General features: G+C 41.6%; 1 protein-coding gene across 5 annotated transcripts in view; it reads right to left on the reverse strand.

Annotated features, from left to right (window-relative positions):
- The window catches only part of ARHGEF4 (Rho guanine nucleotide exchange factor 4), a 214955-nt gene that overhangs the window by 117989 nt on the left and 74153 nt on the right, over positions 1–22813 (reverse strand). The window lies entirely within an intron of this gene.

Here is a 22813-nt window from a genome sequence, read left to right on the forward strand (position 1 = left end):
TTTTTTTTTTTTTCACATGCAACTATGCAGAGGTCAGAATTTTACTTTTGGACATATCTTTCATTGCCCATTACCAAAACAATTTTCACATTCAAATACATCAAATGCAAATCATCCCTTGTCAGTAGATCTAGAACACTAGAAACTCCAATGAACACGTCTTCAAATCTGAGGAGGAGATTTATGTGAAAAACAATGATATATATAATTGTATTATATATATAATATAATATATATTATGTAATATTATATAATATTATATAATTAAATAATGATAGTGTCTGCATTACAGAAATAACTGCACTTGAGTAATCAGTATAATTCAAATAACTGTTACTTGAGTAATCAGTATAACTCAAATAACTGTTACAGAATAACTGCACTTGAGTAATCAGATATTACCCATACCAAAACTTGAACCAAAGGCAAAAAAAGGTCTTAAATCTCATTTTCCAGAAGGCTTATACCGGGAGCACTATCACTTATACCAGTATCAGTTATCAGAGCACATCCAAATCATTGAGCAGAAGGATTAAAACCACACTGTGAGTATTAGGAAATGTTTTTGTCACAGACAGCTAACCCTGGGAGAGCCTCAGTCTTCTTTTCTTCAACAGAAGTCTGGATATTTCTCAACTTTGAAGCAGAAAATGAAGTCACAGCAAAGTGACTTCAAAGTTTCCTGAGGTAAAAATAGTACTTGCTGTCTGTCAGCTTCAGGTTCAGCTATTGTCAGAAGTTCTGCACCCAGCTGAGATACTTGGCTGATTTCAGCTTCAGTCCATTCCTGTCTAGAATGAGATGCCTCATAAATATAAATGGCAGCCTTTAACCCTACTGCTTGGTGCCTCTTTACCCAGGTTTTGGTGACACTCCTCAAAAGAATGATTTTTTTTAAAAAAATCTGAAAACCGAATAATAAACAGTGAAAGACTTTTCTTAAAAAAAAAAGCAAAACAAAAACCAAAAAACACCACAAGTGAATGGCAAACTAGAACACAAGATCCTTTAACCTGAGTTGTATGTCACATTCACCAGGGGGCTTTGTCACAGAGGAAGTGAGTCCTCATATGGGAAGACAAATTGCAAATCACATCAAAGGACATGTCACAGAGTTTCTGAATTCAGACTCCAAAACATAGCACGTAAATTGGAAAAAGAGACACAGGAGATATTTCCAAATGAGAATTTCTCAATAAGAAGACTGGTATATTCTCTTGGCAGAAGAAGGAAAATACAAACTGAATGGAGGAGGCAAGGGGGAGAATTCATTACCTCAAAGCAAGTCCAAAAATCACTTCTGAACCCGATCAAATTGCAGTGCAGTGGCAGCACAAGTCACAGAAGCAGCAGAGCAATGTGTCCTTTACTGTGTGCAGTCAGTGACACGTGTAATTGAGGTCCTCCAACAATGGCAAGTCCCGGTGTCCCCAGGACAGGAGTGAGCAGCAGTGAGCAGCACAGAGCAGCATTTCACAGTGTGAGCACTTGGCTCTCGCAGCAGCGAGTGCAGCAGCAGCTGCTCAGCACTGCCAGCTCTGCCTCCTCAACACTGTTCCCAACACAAACTTACAGATGGCAAGAAAAGAAGATAAAAACTATTCAAGCAAGTAGAAACAAAGTATTGAAGGTGCCCAACTGTCCTCAAGGATAATTATGAATTAGATTCCAAAAAAAATTAGGGCAGAAATCTCTCACGCTCTGCCTATAATTGCAAACATAGCTATGTCAGGATATTCATGCTGTGACCCCTCCCAAATTCATTATTTTTAATGGGTATTATACAAAATGATGCATTTAAAGCAGAAACAGAGACCCCACAATTGCTTCTACAGCTTGTAGGAAATAAGGAAACAACTTCTAGGTATGAAGGGCACCAATTAATGCCAACCACCAGTCTTGCATTGGGTCCAGGACTGAACACAATTGCCAGTGCTGCTGAGGATGAGAACCAGTGGTAGGATGAGCCTGGCAGGGCCAAGTCTACCAGAAGTGGCCTGGGATGGAGCTCCCCTGAGGAGTAAGAGGATGTGGAAGTTTCAGTTTCCACCAAGTCTAGCCAAGTCCTCTGCCTAAGAGGGAGACCTAGAGCTCTCCTGTGGTAAATCTGACATTCATGAGCTCACTGAACTTCCACTAATGCTCAGGGAAAAAATCCTAACAGGACCAGCAACCTGCATTTTGTACCTTCTGCAGGTGTCTCAGTGTCTGTGGGAGGCCCAGACTTTGCTCTGACCATGTGCTCTGTCACACGTGGTTTAATTTTTTCCCAACCTGTAGCGTGTGTATTTTGTTAGGGTTTCTGGGACTACTTCTCTGGATTTTTTCTGTAGAAATTGAGTCTAAAGGACTCAATCAGAGCAGAAGGAGAGGTTTACAAAGGGCTCTGACATAACCCTGTGCTCCCAACACAACCACAGGCTTGAGTACTGAATATTTGTGCAGCAGTGATTCTCAATGAGGCTGCTCATTAGACAACAGCCCTTGTGCCTTTAATTTCCATGAGTTTACACTGAGAATTCCAAAAGACAGATTATGGCTCTTTCCTGGGGAGAGTTCTTGAGAAAACCCTCAGCACCCATGGACAGAGTTGCTTGTTTATACATCTCTTCAATCTCAGAGCAGATGAACTTTTGGAGCACAATGGCCTGGAACAAATGTGAAAAATAAATACTGAAATAAGGCTTTTGCACTTCACAAACAATACACAAACCACAGCAAAGCTCTCCTGACTGCTTTTCTCTTGCATCTCTCATACTGTCTCCGAAATGTGCCAAGAAAATAGGATGAAACTGAAGTTACTGATTTGTCCTGCTGTTATTACATGCCACCATATATAATAATGTCAAACTAAAGTCACCAGAAAAATAAACCTTGTAACTTTGATGTCTGAAGTGAAGATCTTTATCTCCATAAAATAACTCCCAACATCCAGGTTGCCTTCATATGTGACATTTGCTCCCGTAGGCTAAGTCACTCTTGTCTTCTGAATATTTTTCATTTGATGGGAAAGACAGGTATCATTTTTTCTCTAGATCAGATCTGATATTTGAATAATTTTCTCACACAATATTATATTGCAGCAATAGTGAGTTTCCCAGATATTGTGTCTCTGTAATTTTGTCTGCCTAACACTTGGCAGGAGAGGTTAAACAGACAGTCATATTACTTCAACTAGTTTTTCAATGAAGGATTTTATCCTTAATTGTCACAACCACAGAAAGAATTTGACCATTTCAATGGCTTTTGCTTTTACTTTGGAGGCAAGTTCCCTAAGCAAGTCTGACTTTCCCACTAACTTGGACCTGACCCTAGTTATCACCTCATTTCCAGCTCAAGGAACATCAGAACAGCTTTTGCCTGGAAGTCAAGACAACATGAAAGCATTTTCAGTTGACATTTCAAAGGATCCAGACAATTGTTTTCTCCACGGGTGATGGTAACAACTCTTGAGTTGCTATCAATATACATTTCATATATCTCCATTCACACCTTGTCTGACTGAAAGGCACAGCCCGGTGTCTTTGATTTGCAATGGGATGAGACTAAAATGCAGTTCCCTTTAACAGGTGAGAGCAAGCCAGCTGTCCTCTGTGCTCAGTGCCTGCACATCAGGGAAAGGAAATGTGCAATTCCCAGGGCAGGGATGAGGGAATCATTTACAGGAGGTCTCATCCTGCAGAGTGCTGTGTGCTCTGAACTCTGCCGTTTAAAAAGCAGGGAAGGAAAGAAATAGAGACAAAACTAGTGAATGAAAGTGTCTCCTTCACTGCAATGTAATATTGCTAATTGCAGCTTCTTCAGGTATCAGCTGTAATGTTATCTAGGGTCATTTGTGTTGGTTTAACTTGTGTCTGTATGTTTGAAAAATAAGCTGAATGGAATTACTGAAATAACTGAGTCTCTGGAACTCCTCTTTGGCTTCCCAGGAATCCTGACTCAGTATCAAATTCTTAACTTCTCCTGACAGCTAAACAACAGTTAATATTCTAACATGGTAGGATGATTACACAGCCTCTGTGTAATGGGAGCTATGAAAAACTGAGATTTTTCTACAGCCATGTAGGGATTTAGGTTGCCTTGGGGTTTGAAAAGTACTGATCATGGAACTGTTACTGTCACTATGGATATCCTGAGTTGAGGGCACAGAGATAAAAGCAAAGGTATGTTCAGTACTTGGACAGAAGCATTTGAAATACCCAGTTCCTCCTTTTTGTGACTTCAATACACCTAAGTTCTGAAAGGGACAGTCTTGGATAGAGAGGGAAGGGTCTGGCCTCAGGGTCTTGGCCTCTCCAGCTGGGCTGGCAAAGGTTGCCCAAGACAATTTAATTCTAGGATGTTACTTGTTTGCCAGATTGGAAATGCCTAAAATGAGCTAAGATCACCAAGCCTTTCCAGAAGAACAGTCACAGAAATGTCTTTTCATGAACTAAATTGTGTTCTTGGATTTAAAGCAAACATGGCACAAAAAGTGTTCCTTTCACATGAAGTTTTGTCACAGAGGTCAGAAGTGGTTCCTGGCAATGATGGAGCACAGCTGCCATCCCAAGGAACCTGGCACACCACCTCAGTCACCACAGAGATAGAACAAAAAAATCCTTCACACACATTTGGGGAAGAGATACAGACCCAGAATTAATGGTCTCAACTTACCTACACTTTTCCACGCTGAAGTAAATGTGAAACCTGTCCAGAAATCCTTAAAGCAATTTGGATGCCAGTCAGGGACTGGATTATACATGGTATAAAGAGACACAGGCCTACCTCAGGGGAGCTTTGTTTGGCAAATGAATTTGCAGGTAAAGATTTATTCTGTGAAGAGAAAATACAATTCTTTGGGAGAGCCCTCCCCTGTGCCCTGAGCTGTGTTTTTCAGGGTTCACAAAACACAGAAGCACAGAACTTGAGAAAGGCTCTTAAATTAATGATGACACAACTACCCCTCAAAAAGCTGCCTCTGAGAAAGGACTTCAGACATAAGGTGACAGTGCAGGGTACAGTGCAGTACAACTTGCCCTGAATCTCTCTGCACTGATAACTGTGGCTGGAAAAATGACCCAGCAGAGATTCAAATTAGAAACTATACAGAAAACATCATGTCAAATAGCTACATAAGGTCCCTGGGGCTTCAAATTATCTTCTTGATCAAATCCAGATACAAAGCTCTTTTGTTAAATTGCCTTTATTTACTACTGCCTTGTAAAAAGAAACCTTATTATACTTAATGAGAAAGAAGCAGATTGAAAGACATTAACTTCAGACAGAACTTTTGTTACTTAGTCAGCAGAAAACCACTTTTTCTGAATTGCCTGTCATTTCAGTGGATATTACAGGTGGCACAGATGTTTATAAAGAGCAAGGCAGCATGAAGAGGAGCAGATGCAGCACTGTGCCTTGATGAGGACTGCTGAGCAGGGATGCTGTTGTCAGCAGAGGTTCTGAACCTTCAGACTGATTCTGATCTTGCATAAATGGCAATTCAACCGGCACTCTGAAAGGCACTAGAAATGAAACCCTCTGCAGGTACTGGGGAAAGTGGCTCTCTAACCACTGAATGATGACATTTTCCTTGCAAAACATGCTCAGTTTTTGATGTAGGACACAAACATTTGCATCTTAACTGCACAAGAGGAAACAAAATTCACAGATGGATGACAAAAGCAACTTCCCAGGAGGTTCTTGCTCCAATGGAGATATGTATAAGCATCCAAAAGTAATTTTGGCACTAAGCAGTTTAGTGACAGATGTTTTGTTAATCATCTATACACAGCAAGAGCACTGTTTGCAGGGCTCTCAGTCTAAAGTGGCAACATTTTTATATACAGAAACATTTATATATGAAGTCACTAAAACAACATATCTCCCTTTTCCACCAAAGATGGATTTTTCATTGTTCTCAAAAGGTGCAGTTACTTTTCACTAAAAAATCTCTCCAATCCGGTTGTGTTGATTTGTGAGAATTTGCACTACACTGGTGACTCCTGGCATGAGGAAACAACATGTGGACATCCACTGCATGTTCTGCTCTAGCTGTATTTGGTGTCTCCACTCCTCCAAAATCAGCAGGACTGGGTGAGCAAGGCTGTGGCAGCTACCATCACTCGAGGTGGTGGTGCTGGGTGAAGGCAGGAGGGAGGAGTTGGAACCAATGGCAAAACAAGGCACAGAATCAATGAAATATCTGAATATCATAACAGCACCATAACTCCCAAAACTTCAGTGTGTTTTCCCCTCCCACCACCAGCCTGAGAGCTCTGTGTCTGCTCAGAGCTCTGATTAAACTGAAAATACCACAGGCAGTGGGTCTGCTGCACTCCACAGCTTCTCCAATTCCATTCAACAAGCCAATTCCCACATAAAAACACTTTCATAGCCCAAAGCCCAAACCAGCATCTCCCCTTTGACACTGCCACCCCTGCTGGCACACAGAGCTCAGCAGAAATGTTGGCCAAGGTGTGGGGGATCGCAGAGTGTGGGATCTGGGAGCCATCTAGAGGTGCAGAGGTGCCTGGCCAGGGCACTTTGCACAGATAAATGCACACTGCTCCTAATAAACACAGGCTGCATTCCAGTGCCTCATCATCAAATCCCTCAGCTTTCGTTCCAGGCAGGCAAGAATACCCAGCAGATGAAGGGGTGAGGCAGAGAGGAGGCTTAAAGGTTTCCTGTATTAAGCAGGAGAAGTGTGCAATATAGGTTATTTGTACAAAATTATTGTATAACACTGAAAAGTTCATGGTTCTCTGTGTCTTGGATCTGTGGTTTATTTCTTCCATGAAGTTTTACAAGCTGTGGTTTACATCAGAAATACATTTTTTTCATCGGTGCAGCAATATGAGATGTAACTACTCCGAAAAAATTTGTAGGTTTATTCTCACAAACTGACAGCTGATATCCTACATTTTATGATAATGGTAATTATTTATTATAAAATAATTATTTACACAATATTTTATAACATATTAACATTATATATTAATATTATATATTAACATAGAATATTTATTTAATAATTTATAAATTATACATAAAATTATACATTTTATGATAATACATTTTATTATAATGATATCCTACATTTTAGCCAAGGCACCAACTATGTAGGTTCAGTCTTAAAATGTAAAGTTTAGACTGTATCAGTAATTAATATTGTTACTGTTCTGATATATAAAAAGATGTTTTGTCACTGTGTCAAATAAAATTTGGAACATGAACAGCTGCAATTCAGATCCCAGCAGTTTCTCTGCGACCATTGCATTGCAACACTCCCTCTGCTGGCAGCTCTCAAGGGAAGATACTGCTTCTTGCCTCATGCTTCTGCCTTCAACACATGGATAGCTTATGTTGTTAAATGGCTGGTTATCTTTTAGTGAAAACTATATTTTGCTTGCCTTATAAAACCAGGTCAACATTCCTCCTCCCTCACACCTCTTCTCTATTTTATTTTAATAAGGAAAAGCTCAGTGCTGTCCAGCAAAAGATAATCAGAAAGTTCATGTAGAAGCTAGAGTGCAATAATATATTGTAATAATAATGTGTAATATAATGTAATTATGTAATAATAGTGTAATAATAGAGTGTAATAAGATATGAGCAGATGACATGGCTGCTCCATGAAATGGGGGACTAAGGCTCACTGTAAACACTTTTTGTACTCAAAAGGAAATCCAACACACCTGGCCACAGGGAAGGTCGTGCCTCAGAGTCACAGAGCAAATGTACATCTATCTCCATGTGAATTTTACCACTAACCTTTCTGCAAGGCAGCAGCTGCTCTTACAGGAGGTTGAAGCTGTCTGGAAAAAGCCCAACTCAGCTGTGCACAGACCAAAAGTCCTACCTAGGAAACGTGTGAACCCTCCAAAGACAGGGCTCATGCTCAGCTCTTGTGCTCTGCTGCCCAGGAGCTTTGAGTACTGACATCCATCAGGCAGTAGAAGTTTGTATACTCTTTAAAAAATCATTCTGACCTGCTACTCTGCACAAAATCATCCCAACATCCACAGATGGCTTCCCTTCAGTGTGTTTAAGGGCTTGACCCCTTATCTGAGTGGGAACCCCAAGGATTCCTGGTGGAAGAAATGGAGAATTCTGCTCTAAGAAGAGGCAGCACATGTTGTGATGGTGTGTCCTTCCACCATAACTCTGCTGCAACTACATTTTTGTGACTACACTTTAGAACAGACATATTTACCTTTTTCAAACTCAATTCTTCTTTTTTTTCTTTTTTCAGAGTGCTGTTGAGAAATTATAGGAGGAATACTGAATTGAATGAGTACAAAGACAGCAAATGTTTTAAATACAGGGCAAATTCCTCTAAAGAAAAAAGCTATTAAAGAAAGACTCCACTAAAGACAAAGAGTGGCTCAAGAAACCCCAAGTGTATATGTGCATATAGATGTAGCCACAAGATATCCACTGAGATTTTATCAGTTAGCATCAATTCAGTGTTTTATCATTGGACTGCAGTGAAATTGGAAGCTGAAGGTTATGAGATACATGGCTTGTTTATCTTATAACCACTCTAACCACTCAGCCCACTTTTAGAACCAGCCTGTCTTTGTTTAGTCAAGATTTCAATCTGCAGAATTATAATTCAGATTGTTAATTAAAAGAAGACTCTGAAGGAAAGGGCCTACATGAAGCCCAGGAAATGCAAGACGGTGATTGATACAAAATCCTGCCTTTCTTGACTTCCTCCTGCCATCACTGGAAACATCACCATGAATTGCCCAATACACTCAGCCACTGCAGCTCCCTCTTCACTATGTTTGTTTCTAAACTAATGACTGTGGTCATGCTGGTCCATTTTATCAGCCCTGCTGCAATATGATGACACCAAACACCCTTCCTCTGGCACATCCTGCTGAGTTCCTGGATGCTGCAAGGCCCATGAGTGCTGGATAAACATGGTGAGTGTCTGCCCCGTGGTGTTTAATTATGTAAGACGGAGGGAAATGGGAGAGGGAGGAAGTTCTATATTCATTAACTGGTTCAGGGTAAATGACTCTCTCTAGTCATACCAGAGCACCTGCAGCAGAGCCAGACATTCAACCACTTCAGGCCCTGCTCATTAATTTTACCTTTCAGTTTCTCTGTTGGGTCTAATAATTCTCTGAAGGTTTGAGATCTCCCCACACAGAATACTGTGTAAACAGAGGAGAAAACCTCAAGGACAGTAAGGGAAGAGATGTGACTAAAAGCTGTGTATATAAATCAGCTGGAGCCTCTCTGGATTGGCAGCACAGAAATGCCCCTAAGACAATTGTAGACTCTTTCTTATGGCATTTTAAGGGTGCATGACATCAAAGTGGAGGCAGCAGAGAGAGGGGCATCAATGGGAAAAAAGGAAAAAAGAACAATTAGGGAGGAATAGTACCAGATTTTGCATTGTTGAGGTGATTTTAGTGGGGCTCCAAGTGACACTCAGTGAAACATGCAGCCCTATCATAAGTTATTAGTAACAGAAGCATTATTTTTTCGTATTTTCAGTCTAAGACATAGGCCATTACTGCATGTAACTGACAGCTTTAAAAGCTTTGCTAACAAAATCAGCCTGGGTTTTGATAGATAAGACTTTTTCCTCCTTTTGTGGTCATGTGCTTCATCTTCAGGTTGACTCCTGGTCCGTATCACACCATGTGCACAGCACACATGAGGCTTCCCCTCCTCAGCTGCCCCTTCAGTAGCTGTTTCTTACACATTTGCCCTGCATTTGGGCTCTGGACTCTTGCAAGTGTTACACAAACAGAAACTCAGAGGACAGCTCCTAAAAACTGACAATATGAGATCTGGAGCCAGCAGAAAAATGAGGAACATGGGAAGAGGATGATTTTCAGACAAGGGACAAGGACAGGCTAGGTCCTGCCCATGAGTTCAGGAAGTGACTTGAATCCAGCACAATTTTACATCCTCACACCTTGAGTTTGGCCTAGCTGGGTGACATGAGATATTCCAGTGCCAACAGTCTGCTCACTCCCGTCCTCCTCTCTCCAGAGTGGTAGAGAAATCTTCTCAATGAGCTTTTCAAAGCAGAAGAGATCAAATAACATGCCAGCTTACATAAACTAACAACTGGCAAGGAAACCTCAGCTAGGAATACTGCTGCAGAGCCTGGATTCGGCTGCCTGAAGCTGTGCCATTTGCAATGACCTCTTTTGCCCACTGTTTCCCCCTCTCTTCCCACATAACAGGAAGCAAAAGGGCTGTAGACAGGGATTTTAACATCAGCAGCAGGCCTGATGTGCAGCTGATGTTTGTGGGCTCAGGGTGCACTGGTCCTGCCCACGTGGCGCAGTGCAGGGCAGAGCAAGCCTTTGGTGCCAGGGTGGCAGCCACACACTGAGGCTGCAGTGAGCTGCACATTGTGTGTGGGACTGAGCCCTTCAGCTGCTGGGGCTCAGGGAGTGGCTCAGGTGCCCTTTTCTGATGCAGCTGCTCAGTATCCAGCTTAATGTCTTCTCCTTTGATCTTGGATACCTGATTTCACCTCTGTTCCTTCTCGGTGTAACAATGGCAACACCTCCAGACCTCTGAGCTGCACTTTAATACCAGATTAAATGATGAGGCGCAGGGGAATGAAATCTCCTGACTCATGAGATGAACTGAGGTCACATAAGCTTGGCCTTATTTGTCAAAATCCACAAGAGTTGTATGAATCTGTGATCAAAATGCTCCCTTCTCACTCCAAGATCCTGCCTTTTCTCAGGAACCTTTTACCCAGTGATAACTCCATGTGATGTGCCTTGATTTGATTTAGATTGAGTACAGTGACTCTAGTGTAAATAGCAACCGTGCTTTTGCCACAAGACTCCTGTCTCATTTGTGTAAACACTTTCCAGGGGTTTTCTGACTCTTCCAACAGTGCAGGTGGCTAAAAAAGTAGCTACAGTACTTACAGGAGCCTGGGGAACCTGAGAGTGGCACAGATGAGGTCTCAGCTGGAGCCTTGGAGACAACTTGACATGTATCCTGCATGAGGATACGTGGAGCAAGTGGCAATAGTCAAAATAAGTACTAGGATTATTTAGGATGAATTATGGGGAAAGATTGAAAGTGCAGTGTGCCTCTCAGAGAGAGAGTACAGTGTGAAAACAGTCTTTAACTGCTGATACAAAACAAGATTTAATGGATTTAAATTGAATCACATAAGACTGAAGTTAAAAAAATCAATAAATCCCCAACAGAGTGGATAACGAAAAACTGGGACAGGTTGCCTGGAGGATAGGATGGAACCATCACTTTCTGTGTTTAAGAACAGAGTAGACACACCTGACAGGAATGACTCAGGGAGAGCTGATCTCCTGTGCTAAGATAGATGAGAAGTTCTTTCTTGGCTCCTTGCAACCTTCTAATTCAGTAATTAGTGTCTTGTATGTACTTGTTAATCTATTTTGCCACAATACACAGGCCAGGGTGGGATACACTATTGTAACAGATGTGACATGGAAGAGCAGTCATGAGCCAGGAACTCCTGCAGCAATCCAGATTTACAAGCCCACGTGCATTTATCAGGTGCAGAGCTCAGAAAGGGCCCAGGAGTGTCCACTGGTGAGAGGAGAGGTCTAAAGGTGACGTGAGAAAAGACTGAACACCTGTTGCTAAGCCAAGAGAAAACCTCACAGTGCAAAATGGCACATCCCACCCAGTCCTCATAACTTAAGCTGTTTATTTCAAGGCTTAAAACTGCAGTATGATAAAAGAAGGCATCCAAAGGGACAGAAAATGTCCACATACTAAATCCTTTGGCACAATCCAAACAGGAACATCTGCTCCACAGTCCAGAGTTGTGCCTCTGGGTCATAGAAAATGTATTTTATGGTGGAGATTCTTCCACTGACAAAAGACATTTCAAATCCCTCACCAGAAAGACAAATTATGTCAATTTAGTTCCTCAGGAGGGAGGAACTGCTCCTTGACCTGTCATACCTATGTACCACCAAGGGAGATTCTAGGATTGCAGCAAGTGTTCATTTTGGCTACCCTACCCTTTATCAGTGAAGCAGTAATTTATTTTTTTGAAATGGAAGGAGCAGAAACTGCTGTCCCTGGAAAGTGTTAACTACAAGAGCATGTCATTCATTGGTTAAGGGAAGGACCTGGCTTCTTCTAACACTAAGGTTAGAGAGGTGGCTGGAGGATGTGAGACAAGCTCTGCAATTTCTCCAGCTGGGCAACATGCAGAAAGGAGAAAAAGATCTTGCAGAAGAAAATCCAGGTCAGCAAGATCATGAGCAGAGGAAGTATGGTTATATCAAATTGTTCATTCCTTGGCTGTTCCCAGCCCCCCAAACCACTCTGTGTATCTCCCCAGGCATCAGCAAATTACTTCACATGGCAAGGAATGCCGAGTGAGATGTGAGCAAGATCCAGTCACTCAATCCACACCACAATTCTTCACCTAGCCAGTGCCAACTTGAATGCACAGAAAGATCTGAAAGCTTATCAGATCAGAGAAATATGCCTTTTAAGCCAAAATCCAGCTTTCAGCACCATGGAATCAGGAATAACTATAGCCTCCTGCCTAATGATTTTGCTTGGCACAGTACTGGCTTAAAACCATCACAAGATCAGAAAAAAGTCTTGCAAAAGTTGTGTCTCATTTCATACTCTTTTAAGGTCAGGTCAAGAAAAACAGCACACAGACCTGCATGAACATCCAAAAAGCTGTAAACTTTGGTTAACAAAACAGAGCTCAGTTTTGCTCTTAACCACAAAGATCAAGTGACATTTAAAAGGAAACAAAAAGATGCAAATCATACATTTTCAAGTCTTTGAAGATCCTGCTGGCACTGCCTCAGGTCAGAGTACTTCTCACTACAACCCATTTCCCTTCAGTCAGCCTTTTCACTGCTTCAATGTTGAATACACAAAGAGTACCAGATATTTTTAGCCTCAATAATGTTTTCAATACCTGTCAGGAATAGCAGTAATAGCAGGCATTAGAGATACAACATTCAATTGTTCAGGACAATCTAAACACTTAATTACATTATGGTAGCTAATCACAAATAATTGCTTTAGGGAAGACAGGGTTGCCATGAGGGGATGCAGTTTGTGTGTTCAGCTCCTGGCAGAATTCAGCAAGGGCAAAGTAAGAAGCACTGGGAGAAATGTCTTCCAAACATTCACAAACCATATTTCCTCTCAGTCTTTTAGAGAGGAACTACTTCAGCTTGCTTCTGTGCAGCCCAGAGATGATAACCTTGTTTGAAAAACAAGGGTTTTTGTTTGAAAAGAGCCTAATTCCACATTGACTGTGCTTTTTGCCCTCTTATTTTACTATCATTTCTGCTCACATTTGTCCTTTTATTGGATCTGGCTTTATCAAGTTTTCTTATCATTGTTTTCTTTCTTCCTAACCCTGTTACACTATCTTACACAAATGATTAGTTCCACTGATCTACCAGAGAGAAATCAAATAGAGGGTGGTTATCAGAACCAAAGATGATGAAATAATTTCTTTAATGAAAAAGAAAGAAAGAAAACCAAGCAAGCAAGCAAGCCAAACACACACACACACACAAAAGGAAAAAAAAAATTAAAAAGGAAAAAAGAAATAGGAACTGATCCTGCTTTGCCACTGTATTGAAGTAGGAAGCTTAGACTAAAATAGAGCAGAATACTATAGAGAGAGAGAGATGTTACAGCAGAACTTCTTTGACTCAATCTTATTTGACAGGTATCTCAGATATAGATACAACTCTGTGATGCCCATTGGCCTGTCCCCTTCTTAGATGTCGTTCTTTGTGATCTTTTCTTACAGATATCTGTATAAATCTGATGCTCCATTACACAACCATTTCAAGGCACAATGACTATGGAGCAATGGAGGTTTCTACAAATCTAAGCTCTTACAGAAGCAGTTCTATTCCTATGTGTTATAAAGGGTTAAGAAGATTTTCTTCATGCAGTGGAGAGCCTCCTTTAGTACCAATCTGAGAACTCCATTTCTAACATTACTTCTCTGCCAGGTTCTTTAGCAGAAGCCTCAGTACATCAAACCCAGTGCAGACGCTGCTTTTACAATTGGTAACACCGCACCAAAAGCCTTCATGCAAGATTAAGTCTTGCAGAAGAGAAAAAACAGAAGTCAGGCATGTAACAATGTAACACCTTCATTCCAGAGAGGAAAGTTTTCCACTTAAGCGTTCAAGTACTGCAGTATAACCTGAGGACTGTAACTCAGCTGGGAGCTGGGGTGCTGCAGGAACAGCAGACCCACAGTTTGAATGCTCAGGTCCCAGGTGTTCTGTCACTCTGTCCCAGGCCCTTTGCAGTCAGCCTACCTGGATGTTCCTGACTCTCCTGGGGGTTGTATTGGAAGTGGCAGGACATCTCACTTGCCAGCCCAGGTGCTGTCTCCTCAGAACTAGTGCAGATGACATCGGGCTGTGACAAAATGGGATGAACTGATTTTGCTTCTCTTGATCATATTTTGTTGTGAGGACAAGAGGTTTTCTCTGTCTCCAGCAGCACCAATGATTACAGCAATTATAATTTCTTATCTTCCAAATGTTGCTAGTGCTGCTGCAGTTTCCCCATTGCTTTGTCAGAACTGAAATAAACCCAGGGCAATTTTTCTGCAACACTCTCTCCATCTGTGATCCCAGCTCCACTGCCTGGGCCAGAGTCAAGGTATCAAGTTCCATCATGAGCTTCTCCCGAATTTGCCGGTCTGCTGCTTTGTCAATTAGCTGTTCCAGCACCAGCTCTTCCTGCCAGCAGCCAAAAGCACAGACTGATGCCAATTCCTGCAGTGCTGAAGCAAAGGTTGTAAGAGTTTCACCTGGCATTTGTTCCCGCTGCCTGGGCTGGAACCTCTGTAGAACCACACGCTCTCTGGACTTAATGTGCCCTGAAATCTTCTTCATTTTTTCTTCAAAGGAGGCAGCTGAAATCAAGGTTGAAAAAAATCCTCTGATCTTCCCATCTGAAGTGGAAGAACAGTCCTCAGAGAACCTTCAGGTTTCAGTCATCTCTATCAGCCAAATCTCACCATCAGCCACTGACATGAGGACCCAGAGAGATTTCACAGTTCTAGGACTTAAACCTGCCAGCAAGATGCAGTGGGAACTCCCCAGTCTCCAATGCCACAGCTGCTTCAGTTCCACTGGTATTCCCACTGCCTCTGAACTTGCCACCCAAAAAGACTGCTGCCTTCCAGCCCAGGCTGTCTGGCAGGACAGGAAATACAGTGCTCCTCCCATGCAGGCAGCAAGGGTAGGGGCAGGTGAGTAAAAGAGAAAATTGAATGGGAAGGAAATAAGATGATGCTATAGAAAGACTGGTAAACACCACCACCTTATTTTGTGTAAGTTTTGTCTAAACTTATGCTGTAGTTTCAAGCACCGAGATTTCATTCTGCCTTTGACAGATATTATTGCTTAGATTATTACAGTCATTATGACTTCCTCCCCTGCTAGGAAGTGTTTGTTGAATGCCCTAAAACTAAAGCTTGTCAAATATTTACTGGAAACCAAACATAAACCCCAGGTCTAACCCATATTGCTTGCAATAATTCACAGCACAATGTTCACAGCAGATCAATCCCCCCACGTCACCAGGACAAATGTGGAGAGCATGCAGGACCAGAGCAGCAATGACAGACAACAGTCCCACAGCATGGGAGAGCAGCACAGGCCTTGCAGGACCTTTGTAGGAGCAATTCTTTCTCAGGATGGAGTCTGCAGCTGCCTAAAGTTTACAGCTTTTTTCAGAAATCACATAGGAGGTACAACTGCAAACACTGCAACTTATGTGCTGCAGAAAAGGTGATGAGAAAGAGGAAGATGGCTTCATTGCCCTGCATGTTTGGGAATATGTGTGGTACTAAGAAATTACTTTTAGCCTCTTTTCATATTTTTGTGTGTGTCTGGTGTATCCCAGCCAAAGAGAACTGAGGGGTCTGTGCATCCCATCCTGCAATCAGGGAGAAGTAAATGGTTCTCTGTAGGAAATCCCTACACAGGCCAAGCTGGACACAATTCTAAGATACCCTTTCCCCAGGGCTGAACCTGCCAACTCCATTAGTTGAGTCAGGAGCACTGATCAATTTTGTAATTATGGCAACATAAAAAAAAACTTATTTGGCTAAAAAATTATTCCCAAGCAACAGCGAAGAAGCTCACAGATTTATTTATACCTGCCCACTGCTTCACCATGTCCACTGCTTCACCATGTCCTTTAACAGGAACATATTTGCTTTCCCAGCAAAGTCTTGGTCACACAACAAGCTAAGGTGGAGATGGAATGCTGAAATACTTAACAGCTTTTGCATTTTTCAAAGATTTGAACTTTAAGAGGTTTAAAAAGTATAGTCCAAGCAATTTATTAAAGGAGGATTTAGGTTAAAATTAATCTGGAGAGTCTCAGACCCATTTTTAGCACTAAGATTTACTGTACAGAGATTAATTGTGACTGGGGGATGGTGCTATGAAGGGCCAGGAGTTGGACTCAATGATCCTCGAGGGTTCCTTCCAACTCAGCTTATTCTGTGATTCTGTAATTGCACAGATTTTGGTTATTTTCATAAGAGAACCCTAAACTTCACCCACTTTCCTGCTGCTCAAAATTTTCAGTGTCCTCTGTTTTTATGGGGTCAGCTGACTTGAAGGCAGTAAGCTAAATGAAAAAAAGAGCTGAAAGTAAACATCACAAAAAGCTGCCCAAAATTTAAAATACCAGTGTGCCTTAATGGCTTTGCTCAGAGCACTCCAGTGCATAGTTGTGTTGTAGTCACAAGATTTTGTCTGAAATCCTGTGGAGTAGAACCCTTAATAGCTCTTTATTAGAGCTAGACAAAACTATCTCAGATAATATTAGATAATATTAATATGCCAAAATAATAATAATGGTATATTAATAATATTATTATATACTATATTATTAATATACTACTAATAATAGTATTGTGAAGGTTCAGCAACATCATGCAGGATCATCATAAAGGATTTTTCTTTAGTGGAAACTGCTGTTCATGCCTGTTGGAAGAATATGAAGACAAGTTTCCTTTCCTAAAAGATTAGATTACCCAGAAGAATAATCCTGTAGAGGAGAGGCAGAGGGGATGGGCTCTGAATTCCACTGTAACAGATCTGTTACAGGTCTGTTTCTGAGCTGAACAAGACATTCTTTAACATATCAAGCATCTTCACACCATGCTTCATTTCACCCTGGGTGATACTCCCCTTTTCACACAGAGATAGGGAGCTCAGAGACATGATGTGACCTGCTTTTGACAATAAATGAGACAAAGCCAGGATGGGAAGTCAGGAATTCAGCATCCCATTCCCCTTTCTTTAGCAGCTCACCAACCCAATTCATTCCCCTGTTTCTGCTTCTGAAATCATTCTAGTCCAAAGCTGTTGCCAGCCCAGCTCTTGACAAGCAGCCCTACATTTAACAACCCTGTTCAAAAGGTCTCTCTGACTGGAGAGGAGCAGACAGAATGCTCAGGAGAAACTTCAAAATGTGTTTGCCATATTTTTATACCTTTTCCTGGACTGGCTACTGAACTAACTGGAACACACTACAGATCCCTCTGTCCACTGCTGCTGCTTATTTCTAACTTCACAAAGGAGGAAACAAGTTCAAACAGGATGATGCCAAAAAGCAGCTTCCTTTATGAAATTGAAGGACAGATTTTTTAACATGGAGACCTGAATCTTGGTGACTGCTTTGGAAAACTTGCCTATAAAAATGAATATTCAAAACTTTTTGCTGTGAATTATGGAAAGTCAAGTAAAGTAATAAGGTTGGGTTAAGAGGAAATACATTGCAGAGTGACCTTGTGTGAACTCCATCAGCTCTTCAAATCAAGAGCTCTCACCCTGTGCAGTGTAGTGGATCAAACACGTGTCATCTGGCCTGGGTGTGACTCCAAATCCCTGCAGATCCTGGTGATGTGAGCAGTCCCACTGATCCAAGTGCTAACACAATTCACACAGGCTGGGACTGCTGCAGCTCCCCAGCGTCAGGAGCAGTGCTGTGAGCCAAGGGCTGGCATCAGCATTCACAGCACTGGGGCTCATTGACACTACAGCACTGAGCAAGTAGAAAGGGCTGGCTGCACCCTCAGCCTCAGCTACTCTGACCTCACTGTTAAACATAGCTAAACCACCTCATGCCTCAGCACAATAAAATCCTGATGGGACAAAAATACGCAAAAACCTTTGGGTAAGATTAGAAACACTGCACAGCTGCCGTTCTTAAACTTCTCATCTACAAACCAGGATGCCACAAGACAAACCCAAGCAAGCAGATGAGACATTCCTGCTTTCCATCATATCCTCAACTCTGTTTACTTGGGAATATAAACAAACATATTACAAAGAAGAAGAAAACCCAGCTTCAATGACAAACATGATGTTTTAGTCAAGTTCCTTTCTGTAACCATTACTTTGCCCTGCACTGGTGTGACTGAACATGAAGTTTTCAAGACTAATTACAGCTGCCCTGCATAAAGAGGTATTTTCTCTGTCATTGCTGACCCAGTTCTGTTCCTGTTCCAAGAGTGACTGCACACTTACTCATGCACCAGGAGACATCACACTTGGACTAGAGAAACCAGAAACACACAGAAGTGCATTACTTCTGTTGGCACTGATTACCACCAAGAATATGGCTGTTTCTTTGCCCTCCCTGGAAATAAGGTGCTAGGATTTTCTAAGTTTGTTTGAAAGAAAGTTGAACAGCAACACCTTTCCTTTTAAAGATTTCTAGCTCTATGGTGTCTGACCATACTAAACAAGGCCCATGACTGTAACATGATCAGGCAAGGGCAGCTGACAGAGACTGGATGTCACATTGGCTGAAAATCCTGCACTTGTACATCTACAGGACTTCCTGGACATGAAAATTTTCACATGGATATGTTTATCACAGCACATTTCACTAAAAAATCTGCTCTTATTTTTTAATTTATTTGATTTTGTCCTCTTTCCTCATCTGCTTTATGTCACCTGCTTTCCCCATTTCAGCAAATTAGTTTTGGGAGGTGGATTTAAATGTGGTTTGGAGTTGTCCCAGGATGTAGCTGCAGTCCCTTCAGTTGTAAATTGCACATTTCCACAGGCTGGTAGTAGTGTTAGCAGCATTTCTCCCACTCTGGCCCAGTAATCCCAGGTATTTCATGCAGCCTCACCACTGCAGAAGTCTGTCCTTCAAGAAGTTTGGCTGTGGAGCAAGCTCTTCCCTTTGCCAACAGCTGAGGGACATTTGGATCTCAATGTCTTAGCAACACACCACTGAAACAATCCTGACCACATCCCCCTGGCTTTTTGTCTTCTGCAGGACAGACTCTGAGCCATTTCCCATCTTAGCTTGCTGCATTACCTACTCAATAATTACAGAAGCCAGAATATGGGGTTCACATCAGCTGAGCCTATTATTTTAAGAAATGTTTCTGTGCCTCTGCTCTCAGTGTTGGGAAGCCTCAGGGAAGGCAGATTTGGTATTCCATCACATCCAGCCAGCACTCATGAACATTTCAGAGCAGTGGAGAAAGGGATTGTGCTCTCCTGGGTTTTTGTTCCAAGACACAGCACATGAATAGTATTTGCAAGACCATTATGATCCATTCCCAACCAACCCTGTTGATTTTATGTATTCCTGCTCAGGAATTAAAAAGATCATTGCTGTAAATAGTGTTAGGATTCCATGTGACTTGTAATAGCAACATAGCTTTCTCAGTCAAGAAGTCTCAGACTAAAATTAAGAGTCTGTTTTGCCATGAGGCCAAATCCCCTCTTTATTGGACATTATCTGAAAGGATTACCAGCCTGCAGTTTATTGTGGCTCCCAGTAACATTCCAGATGGCAGAGAGCTGGGCAGCCTGTTGTATCAATTTATACCAGGACCTACAAGTAGATAAACTTTTTCTATCAGTGCAACTACAAGGCCAAGTACTTTGAGAGCACAAAAAAAAAAAAAAAGCTCTGCCCAGCCCAAAGTTTGTTTTTGTATTGGCTGGTTTCACAGCTTGAGAAAAAACTCCCTTGTATTTGTGGGATGTGGAAAAATGCATAAGGCTTCTCCTGGATGCCAAAATTATTACAAATATTCTGCTGCACCAAATTTAAGCTTTCAGAGATAGAGCTGTTGGTTTTCAGAGATGCTCATTTTAAGGTTCTCAGCAAGCAGATCCTCCTTCCAAAGTAGTGAATTCTCTGAGAAGTGCTGCAGTCTCTGTGGTGACAGGATCACACAGTCTCTACAGACTAATATCAAGGTTTTTTTCATTTTAAACGGTATAAAAAAAAATCTATGAGGTCTCTGCTCATGGCATAGACTAACGTTTCACTGTCTGCTTTTCCCATTTATTGCCTGTCTGAATTCAACAGTCAGGGAGTGAAGTACTTGCCAGACTTTGAGAATGCAACATTTATCAAGTCCTTTCAGGTTTGATCAAGTACAGAGGTATTGGGTTAGCTGAGCCAGCCATGACACACATCTACATGCATGTTTCCTTAAGAAAGACAGGCACTCAGTCAGGTGTAAACTGTGAAACCTCAGTGGTATTGGAATATAAACCAAAAAAACCAATGACTTAAAGCCAGAAAAACTCAGATCAGCCAGAAAAACAGACAAACTCAAAGGGATTGTAGATGAAGTTTCTAATGCCCAATACGATCTGTCTTGATGAACAAGTCCTGCTTTGCTGAGATGCACAATTTATGCTTTTAAATTAGAAATATATATATAACTCTCTATAAGTATACATATATCACTCTAGATCTTGTCAGGACCTCCCTTTTTAAATCCCACTGTTTTCAGCAGGAGCTGAACTTTGTCTCTAGTGGGCTGTAGTCACCAATACAAGGGATTGGTAAAATGCAAACTATACAGTTTGTCTCTTTGAGCTTGACAAGTGCTTGTTTATTCCAGCTCCCAGTGTTTATTGAGATCCAGGTACAATGGCAGCCTTCTCCAAATGTGCTCTTGTTAATTATATGCAAAATTATTTTTTTATCATAAAATGATTTTCATCACAAAATGATCGTGATATTCACTAGAGGAGCAGCAACACTAGGAGCATGACACTACAGCAGGATGTGTTACTGCAGTCCCTCAAAGCTTTTCTTGTAAGATATCAAAGCATTTAATATTAATGATCTAAACCTCCTGGGAAGAAGAACAATTCCCACATTCTCAGCTGCTGTGGTTTCACCCCAGCTGGCAAACAAGCACAGCACAAGAGGAGCTCAGTTCTGTTGCTTGCAGTTCAGAAATGCCTACATTGCTATTAATCCAGATGCTACAGCACCATATCAGTTCAACAGTCTGAACTGAAAACCTGCCTCAGCTATTTTGCAATTTCAAGAATTCCTTCAGTTTTAAGACTGTAAATACATGGAGCAGGCTGCCAAGAATGTTCTATTGCCATGAAGATCTGTATCTGTTAAACAGTTTATCTTCCTAATGCAGTAATTCAGTCTGGTGTCACTGCATCAAACAAAGGTGACAGGAACCACCCTTCACATACAATCCACCTTTCTCTTGCCCCTTGTTAACAGTAAGCAAATAATGGATCAGGCCCAGGCAGCATAAGAGCTGATACCACTAACTACTGCTGAGGAGGAGTTGTATTAATTCTATTTCTACCTACCTCCTTGGATAAAGGTTATTGTCCCAGTTCTTCAGTGGCTGCAGGGCCCAGAGTGCCAAGTGATCATTAGACACCTCGGAGAGACAGACAGCATGGCAAACTGGATGCAAATGAGTGCCCTGGCGAAACTCCACTCAGTCACCAGCTGGGTTTCACTCAGCTATCACCATAAGCATGCTGCTCACTAGAAAGGCTCTTTGATGAGGCAGATTGTGGCTCCAACAGCCCTACCTAGAAGCTTTGAGAAAATCCTGCTCGTTACTCATCAGGCGCTTCTCGGATTCTGGAGTGAGTACACCTTACAAGAGGTGTGAGTCTGCAGTGCTGGGAACTGCTGAAAGACCTCCTGCTTTGGAAGAGGACCCTTCTTTTACTTCTACAAAACCAAAAAGAATTGTGAGGAAATTGCTTGAGGGCTGTTTTTACCAAGGATCCTTGCACAATTTTATGGAGGTGTTCAGCTGAAATGAATATGGTGTTAGGAATATGATCACAAGTTCAGGTTATATGATCAAATGTTCAGGTTTGTTACTATACACTGAAATTTGCACCAAGCTTGCAGCACTGAAGTAAGTACAAGTGAAGCCTCTCACTCTGAAATGAGGCACACATTTTCCCATGTCCTAATTGCTACTGTTACCCCTGCCCTCTCTGATTTTCATTAGTCACTGGAATATATGGCTTCTTTCCAAAGCAGAATGCTCTGTCTGCTTCACTGCTCAGCTCTCTGTACCAAACTGAGATAAACAATGTTCTGATTTAACCTCTCCTCTGGGACCCAAGGCAATTTAAAGAACACAAATTCAGCTGGACTTGGCCAGATTTCCAGCACTACCTTGGCTTGCTATATGTGGTGCCATAATGCTTCTGTCTGTAACACAGACACAGGGTGAGTGTGAATCCTTTGGTATTCACTGTCCTTTGAAATAGGAGGATAACAGAAATAAAATACTTTTTTTTAAAGATATAACCATTACTGGATGTGCTCTCAGGATCTCCTGGATATCCTTGTCCATTTCTTCCATTGTACATATGTACATATTTTTCCTATATGACTTTAAGTGTCAAGAAGCTGAAAAAAAAAGCCCTGACCATGAAGGAATGGTAGCTGTCCTCATAGCAGCTGCAGTAAAGCTGTAATACTGAAATATTAAGGGATAAAATGTTAACATTCAAGTGTCCAAAGCTGCTCACAGAAGGGA

Source organism: Cyanistes caeruleus, chromosome 10, assembly GCF_971803275.1.
Source record: "Cyanistes caeruleus chromosome 10, bCyaCae1.hap1.1, whole genome shotgun sequence".
NCBI lineage: Eukaryota > Metazoa > Chordata > Aves > Passeriformes > Paridae > Cyanistes > Cyanistes caeruleus.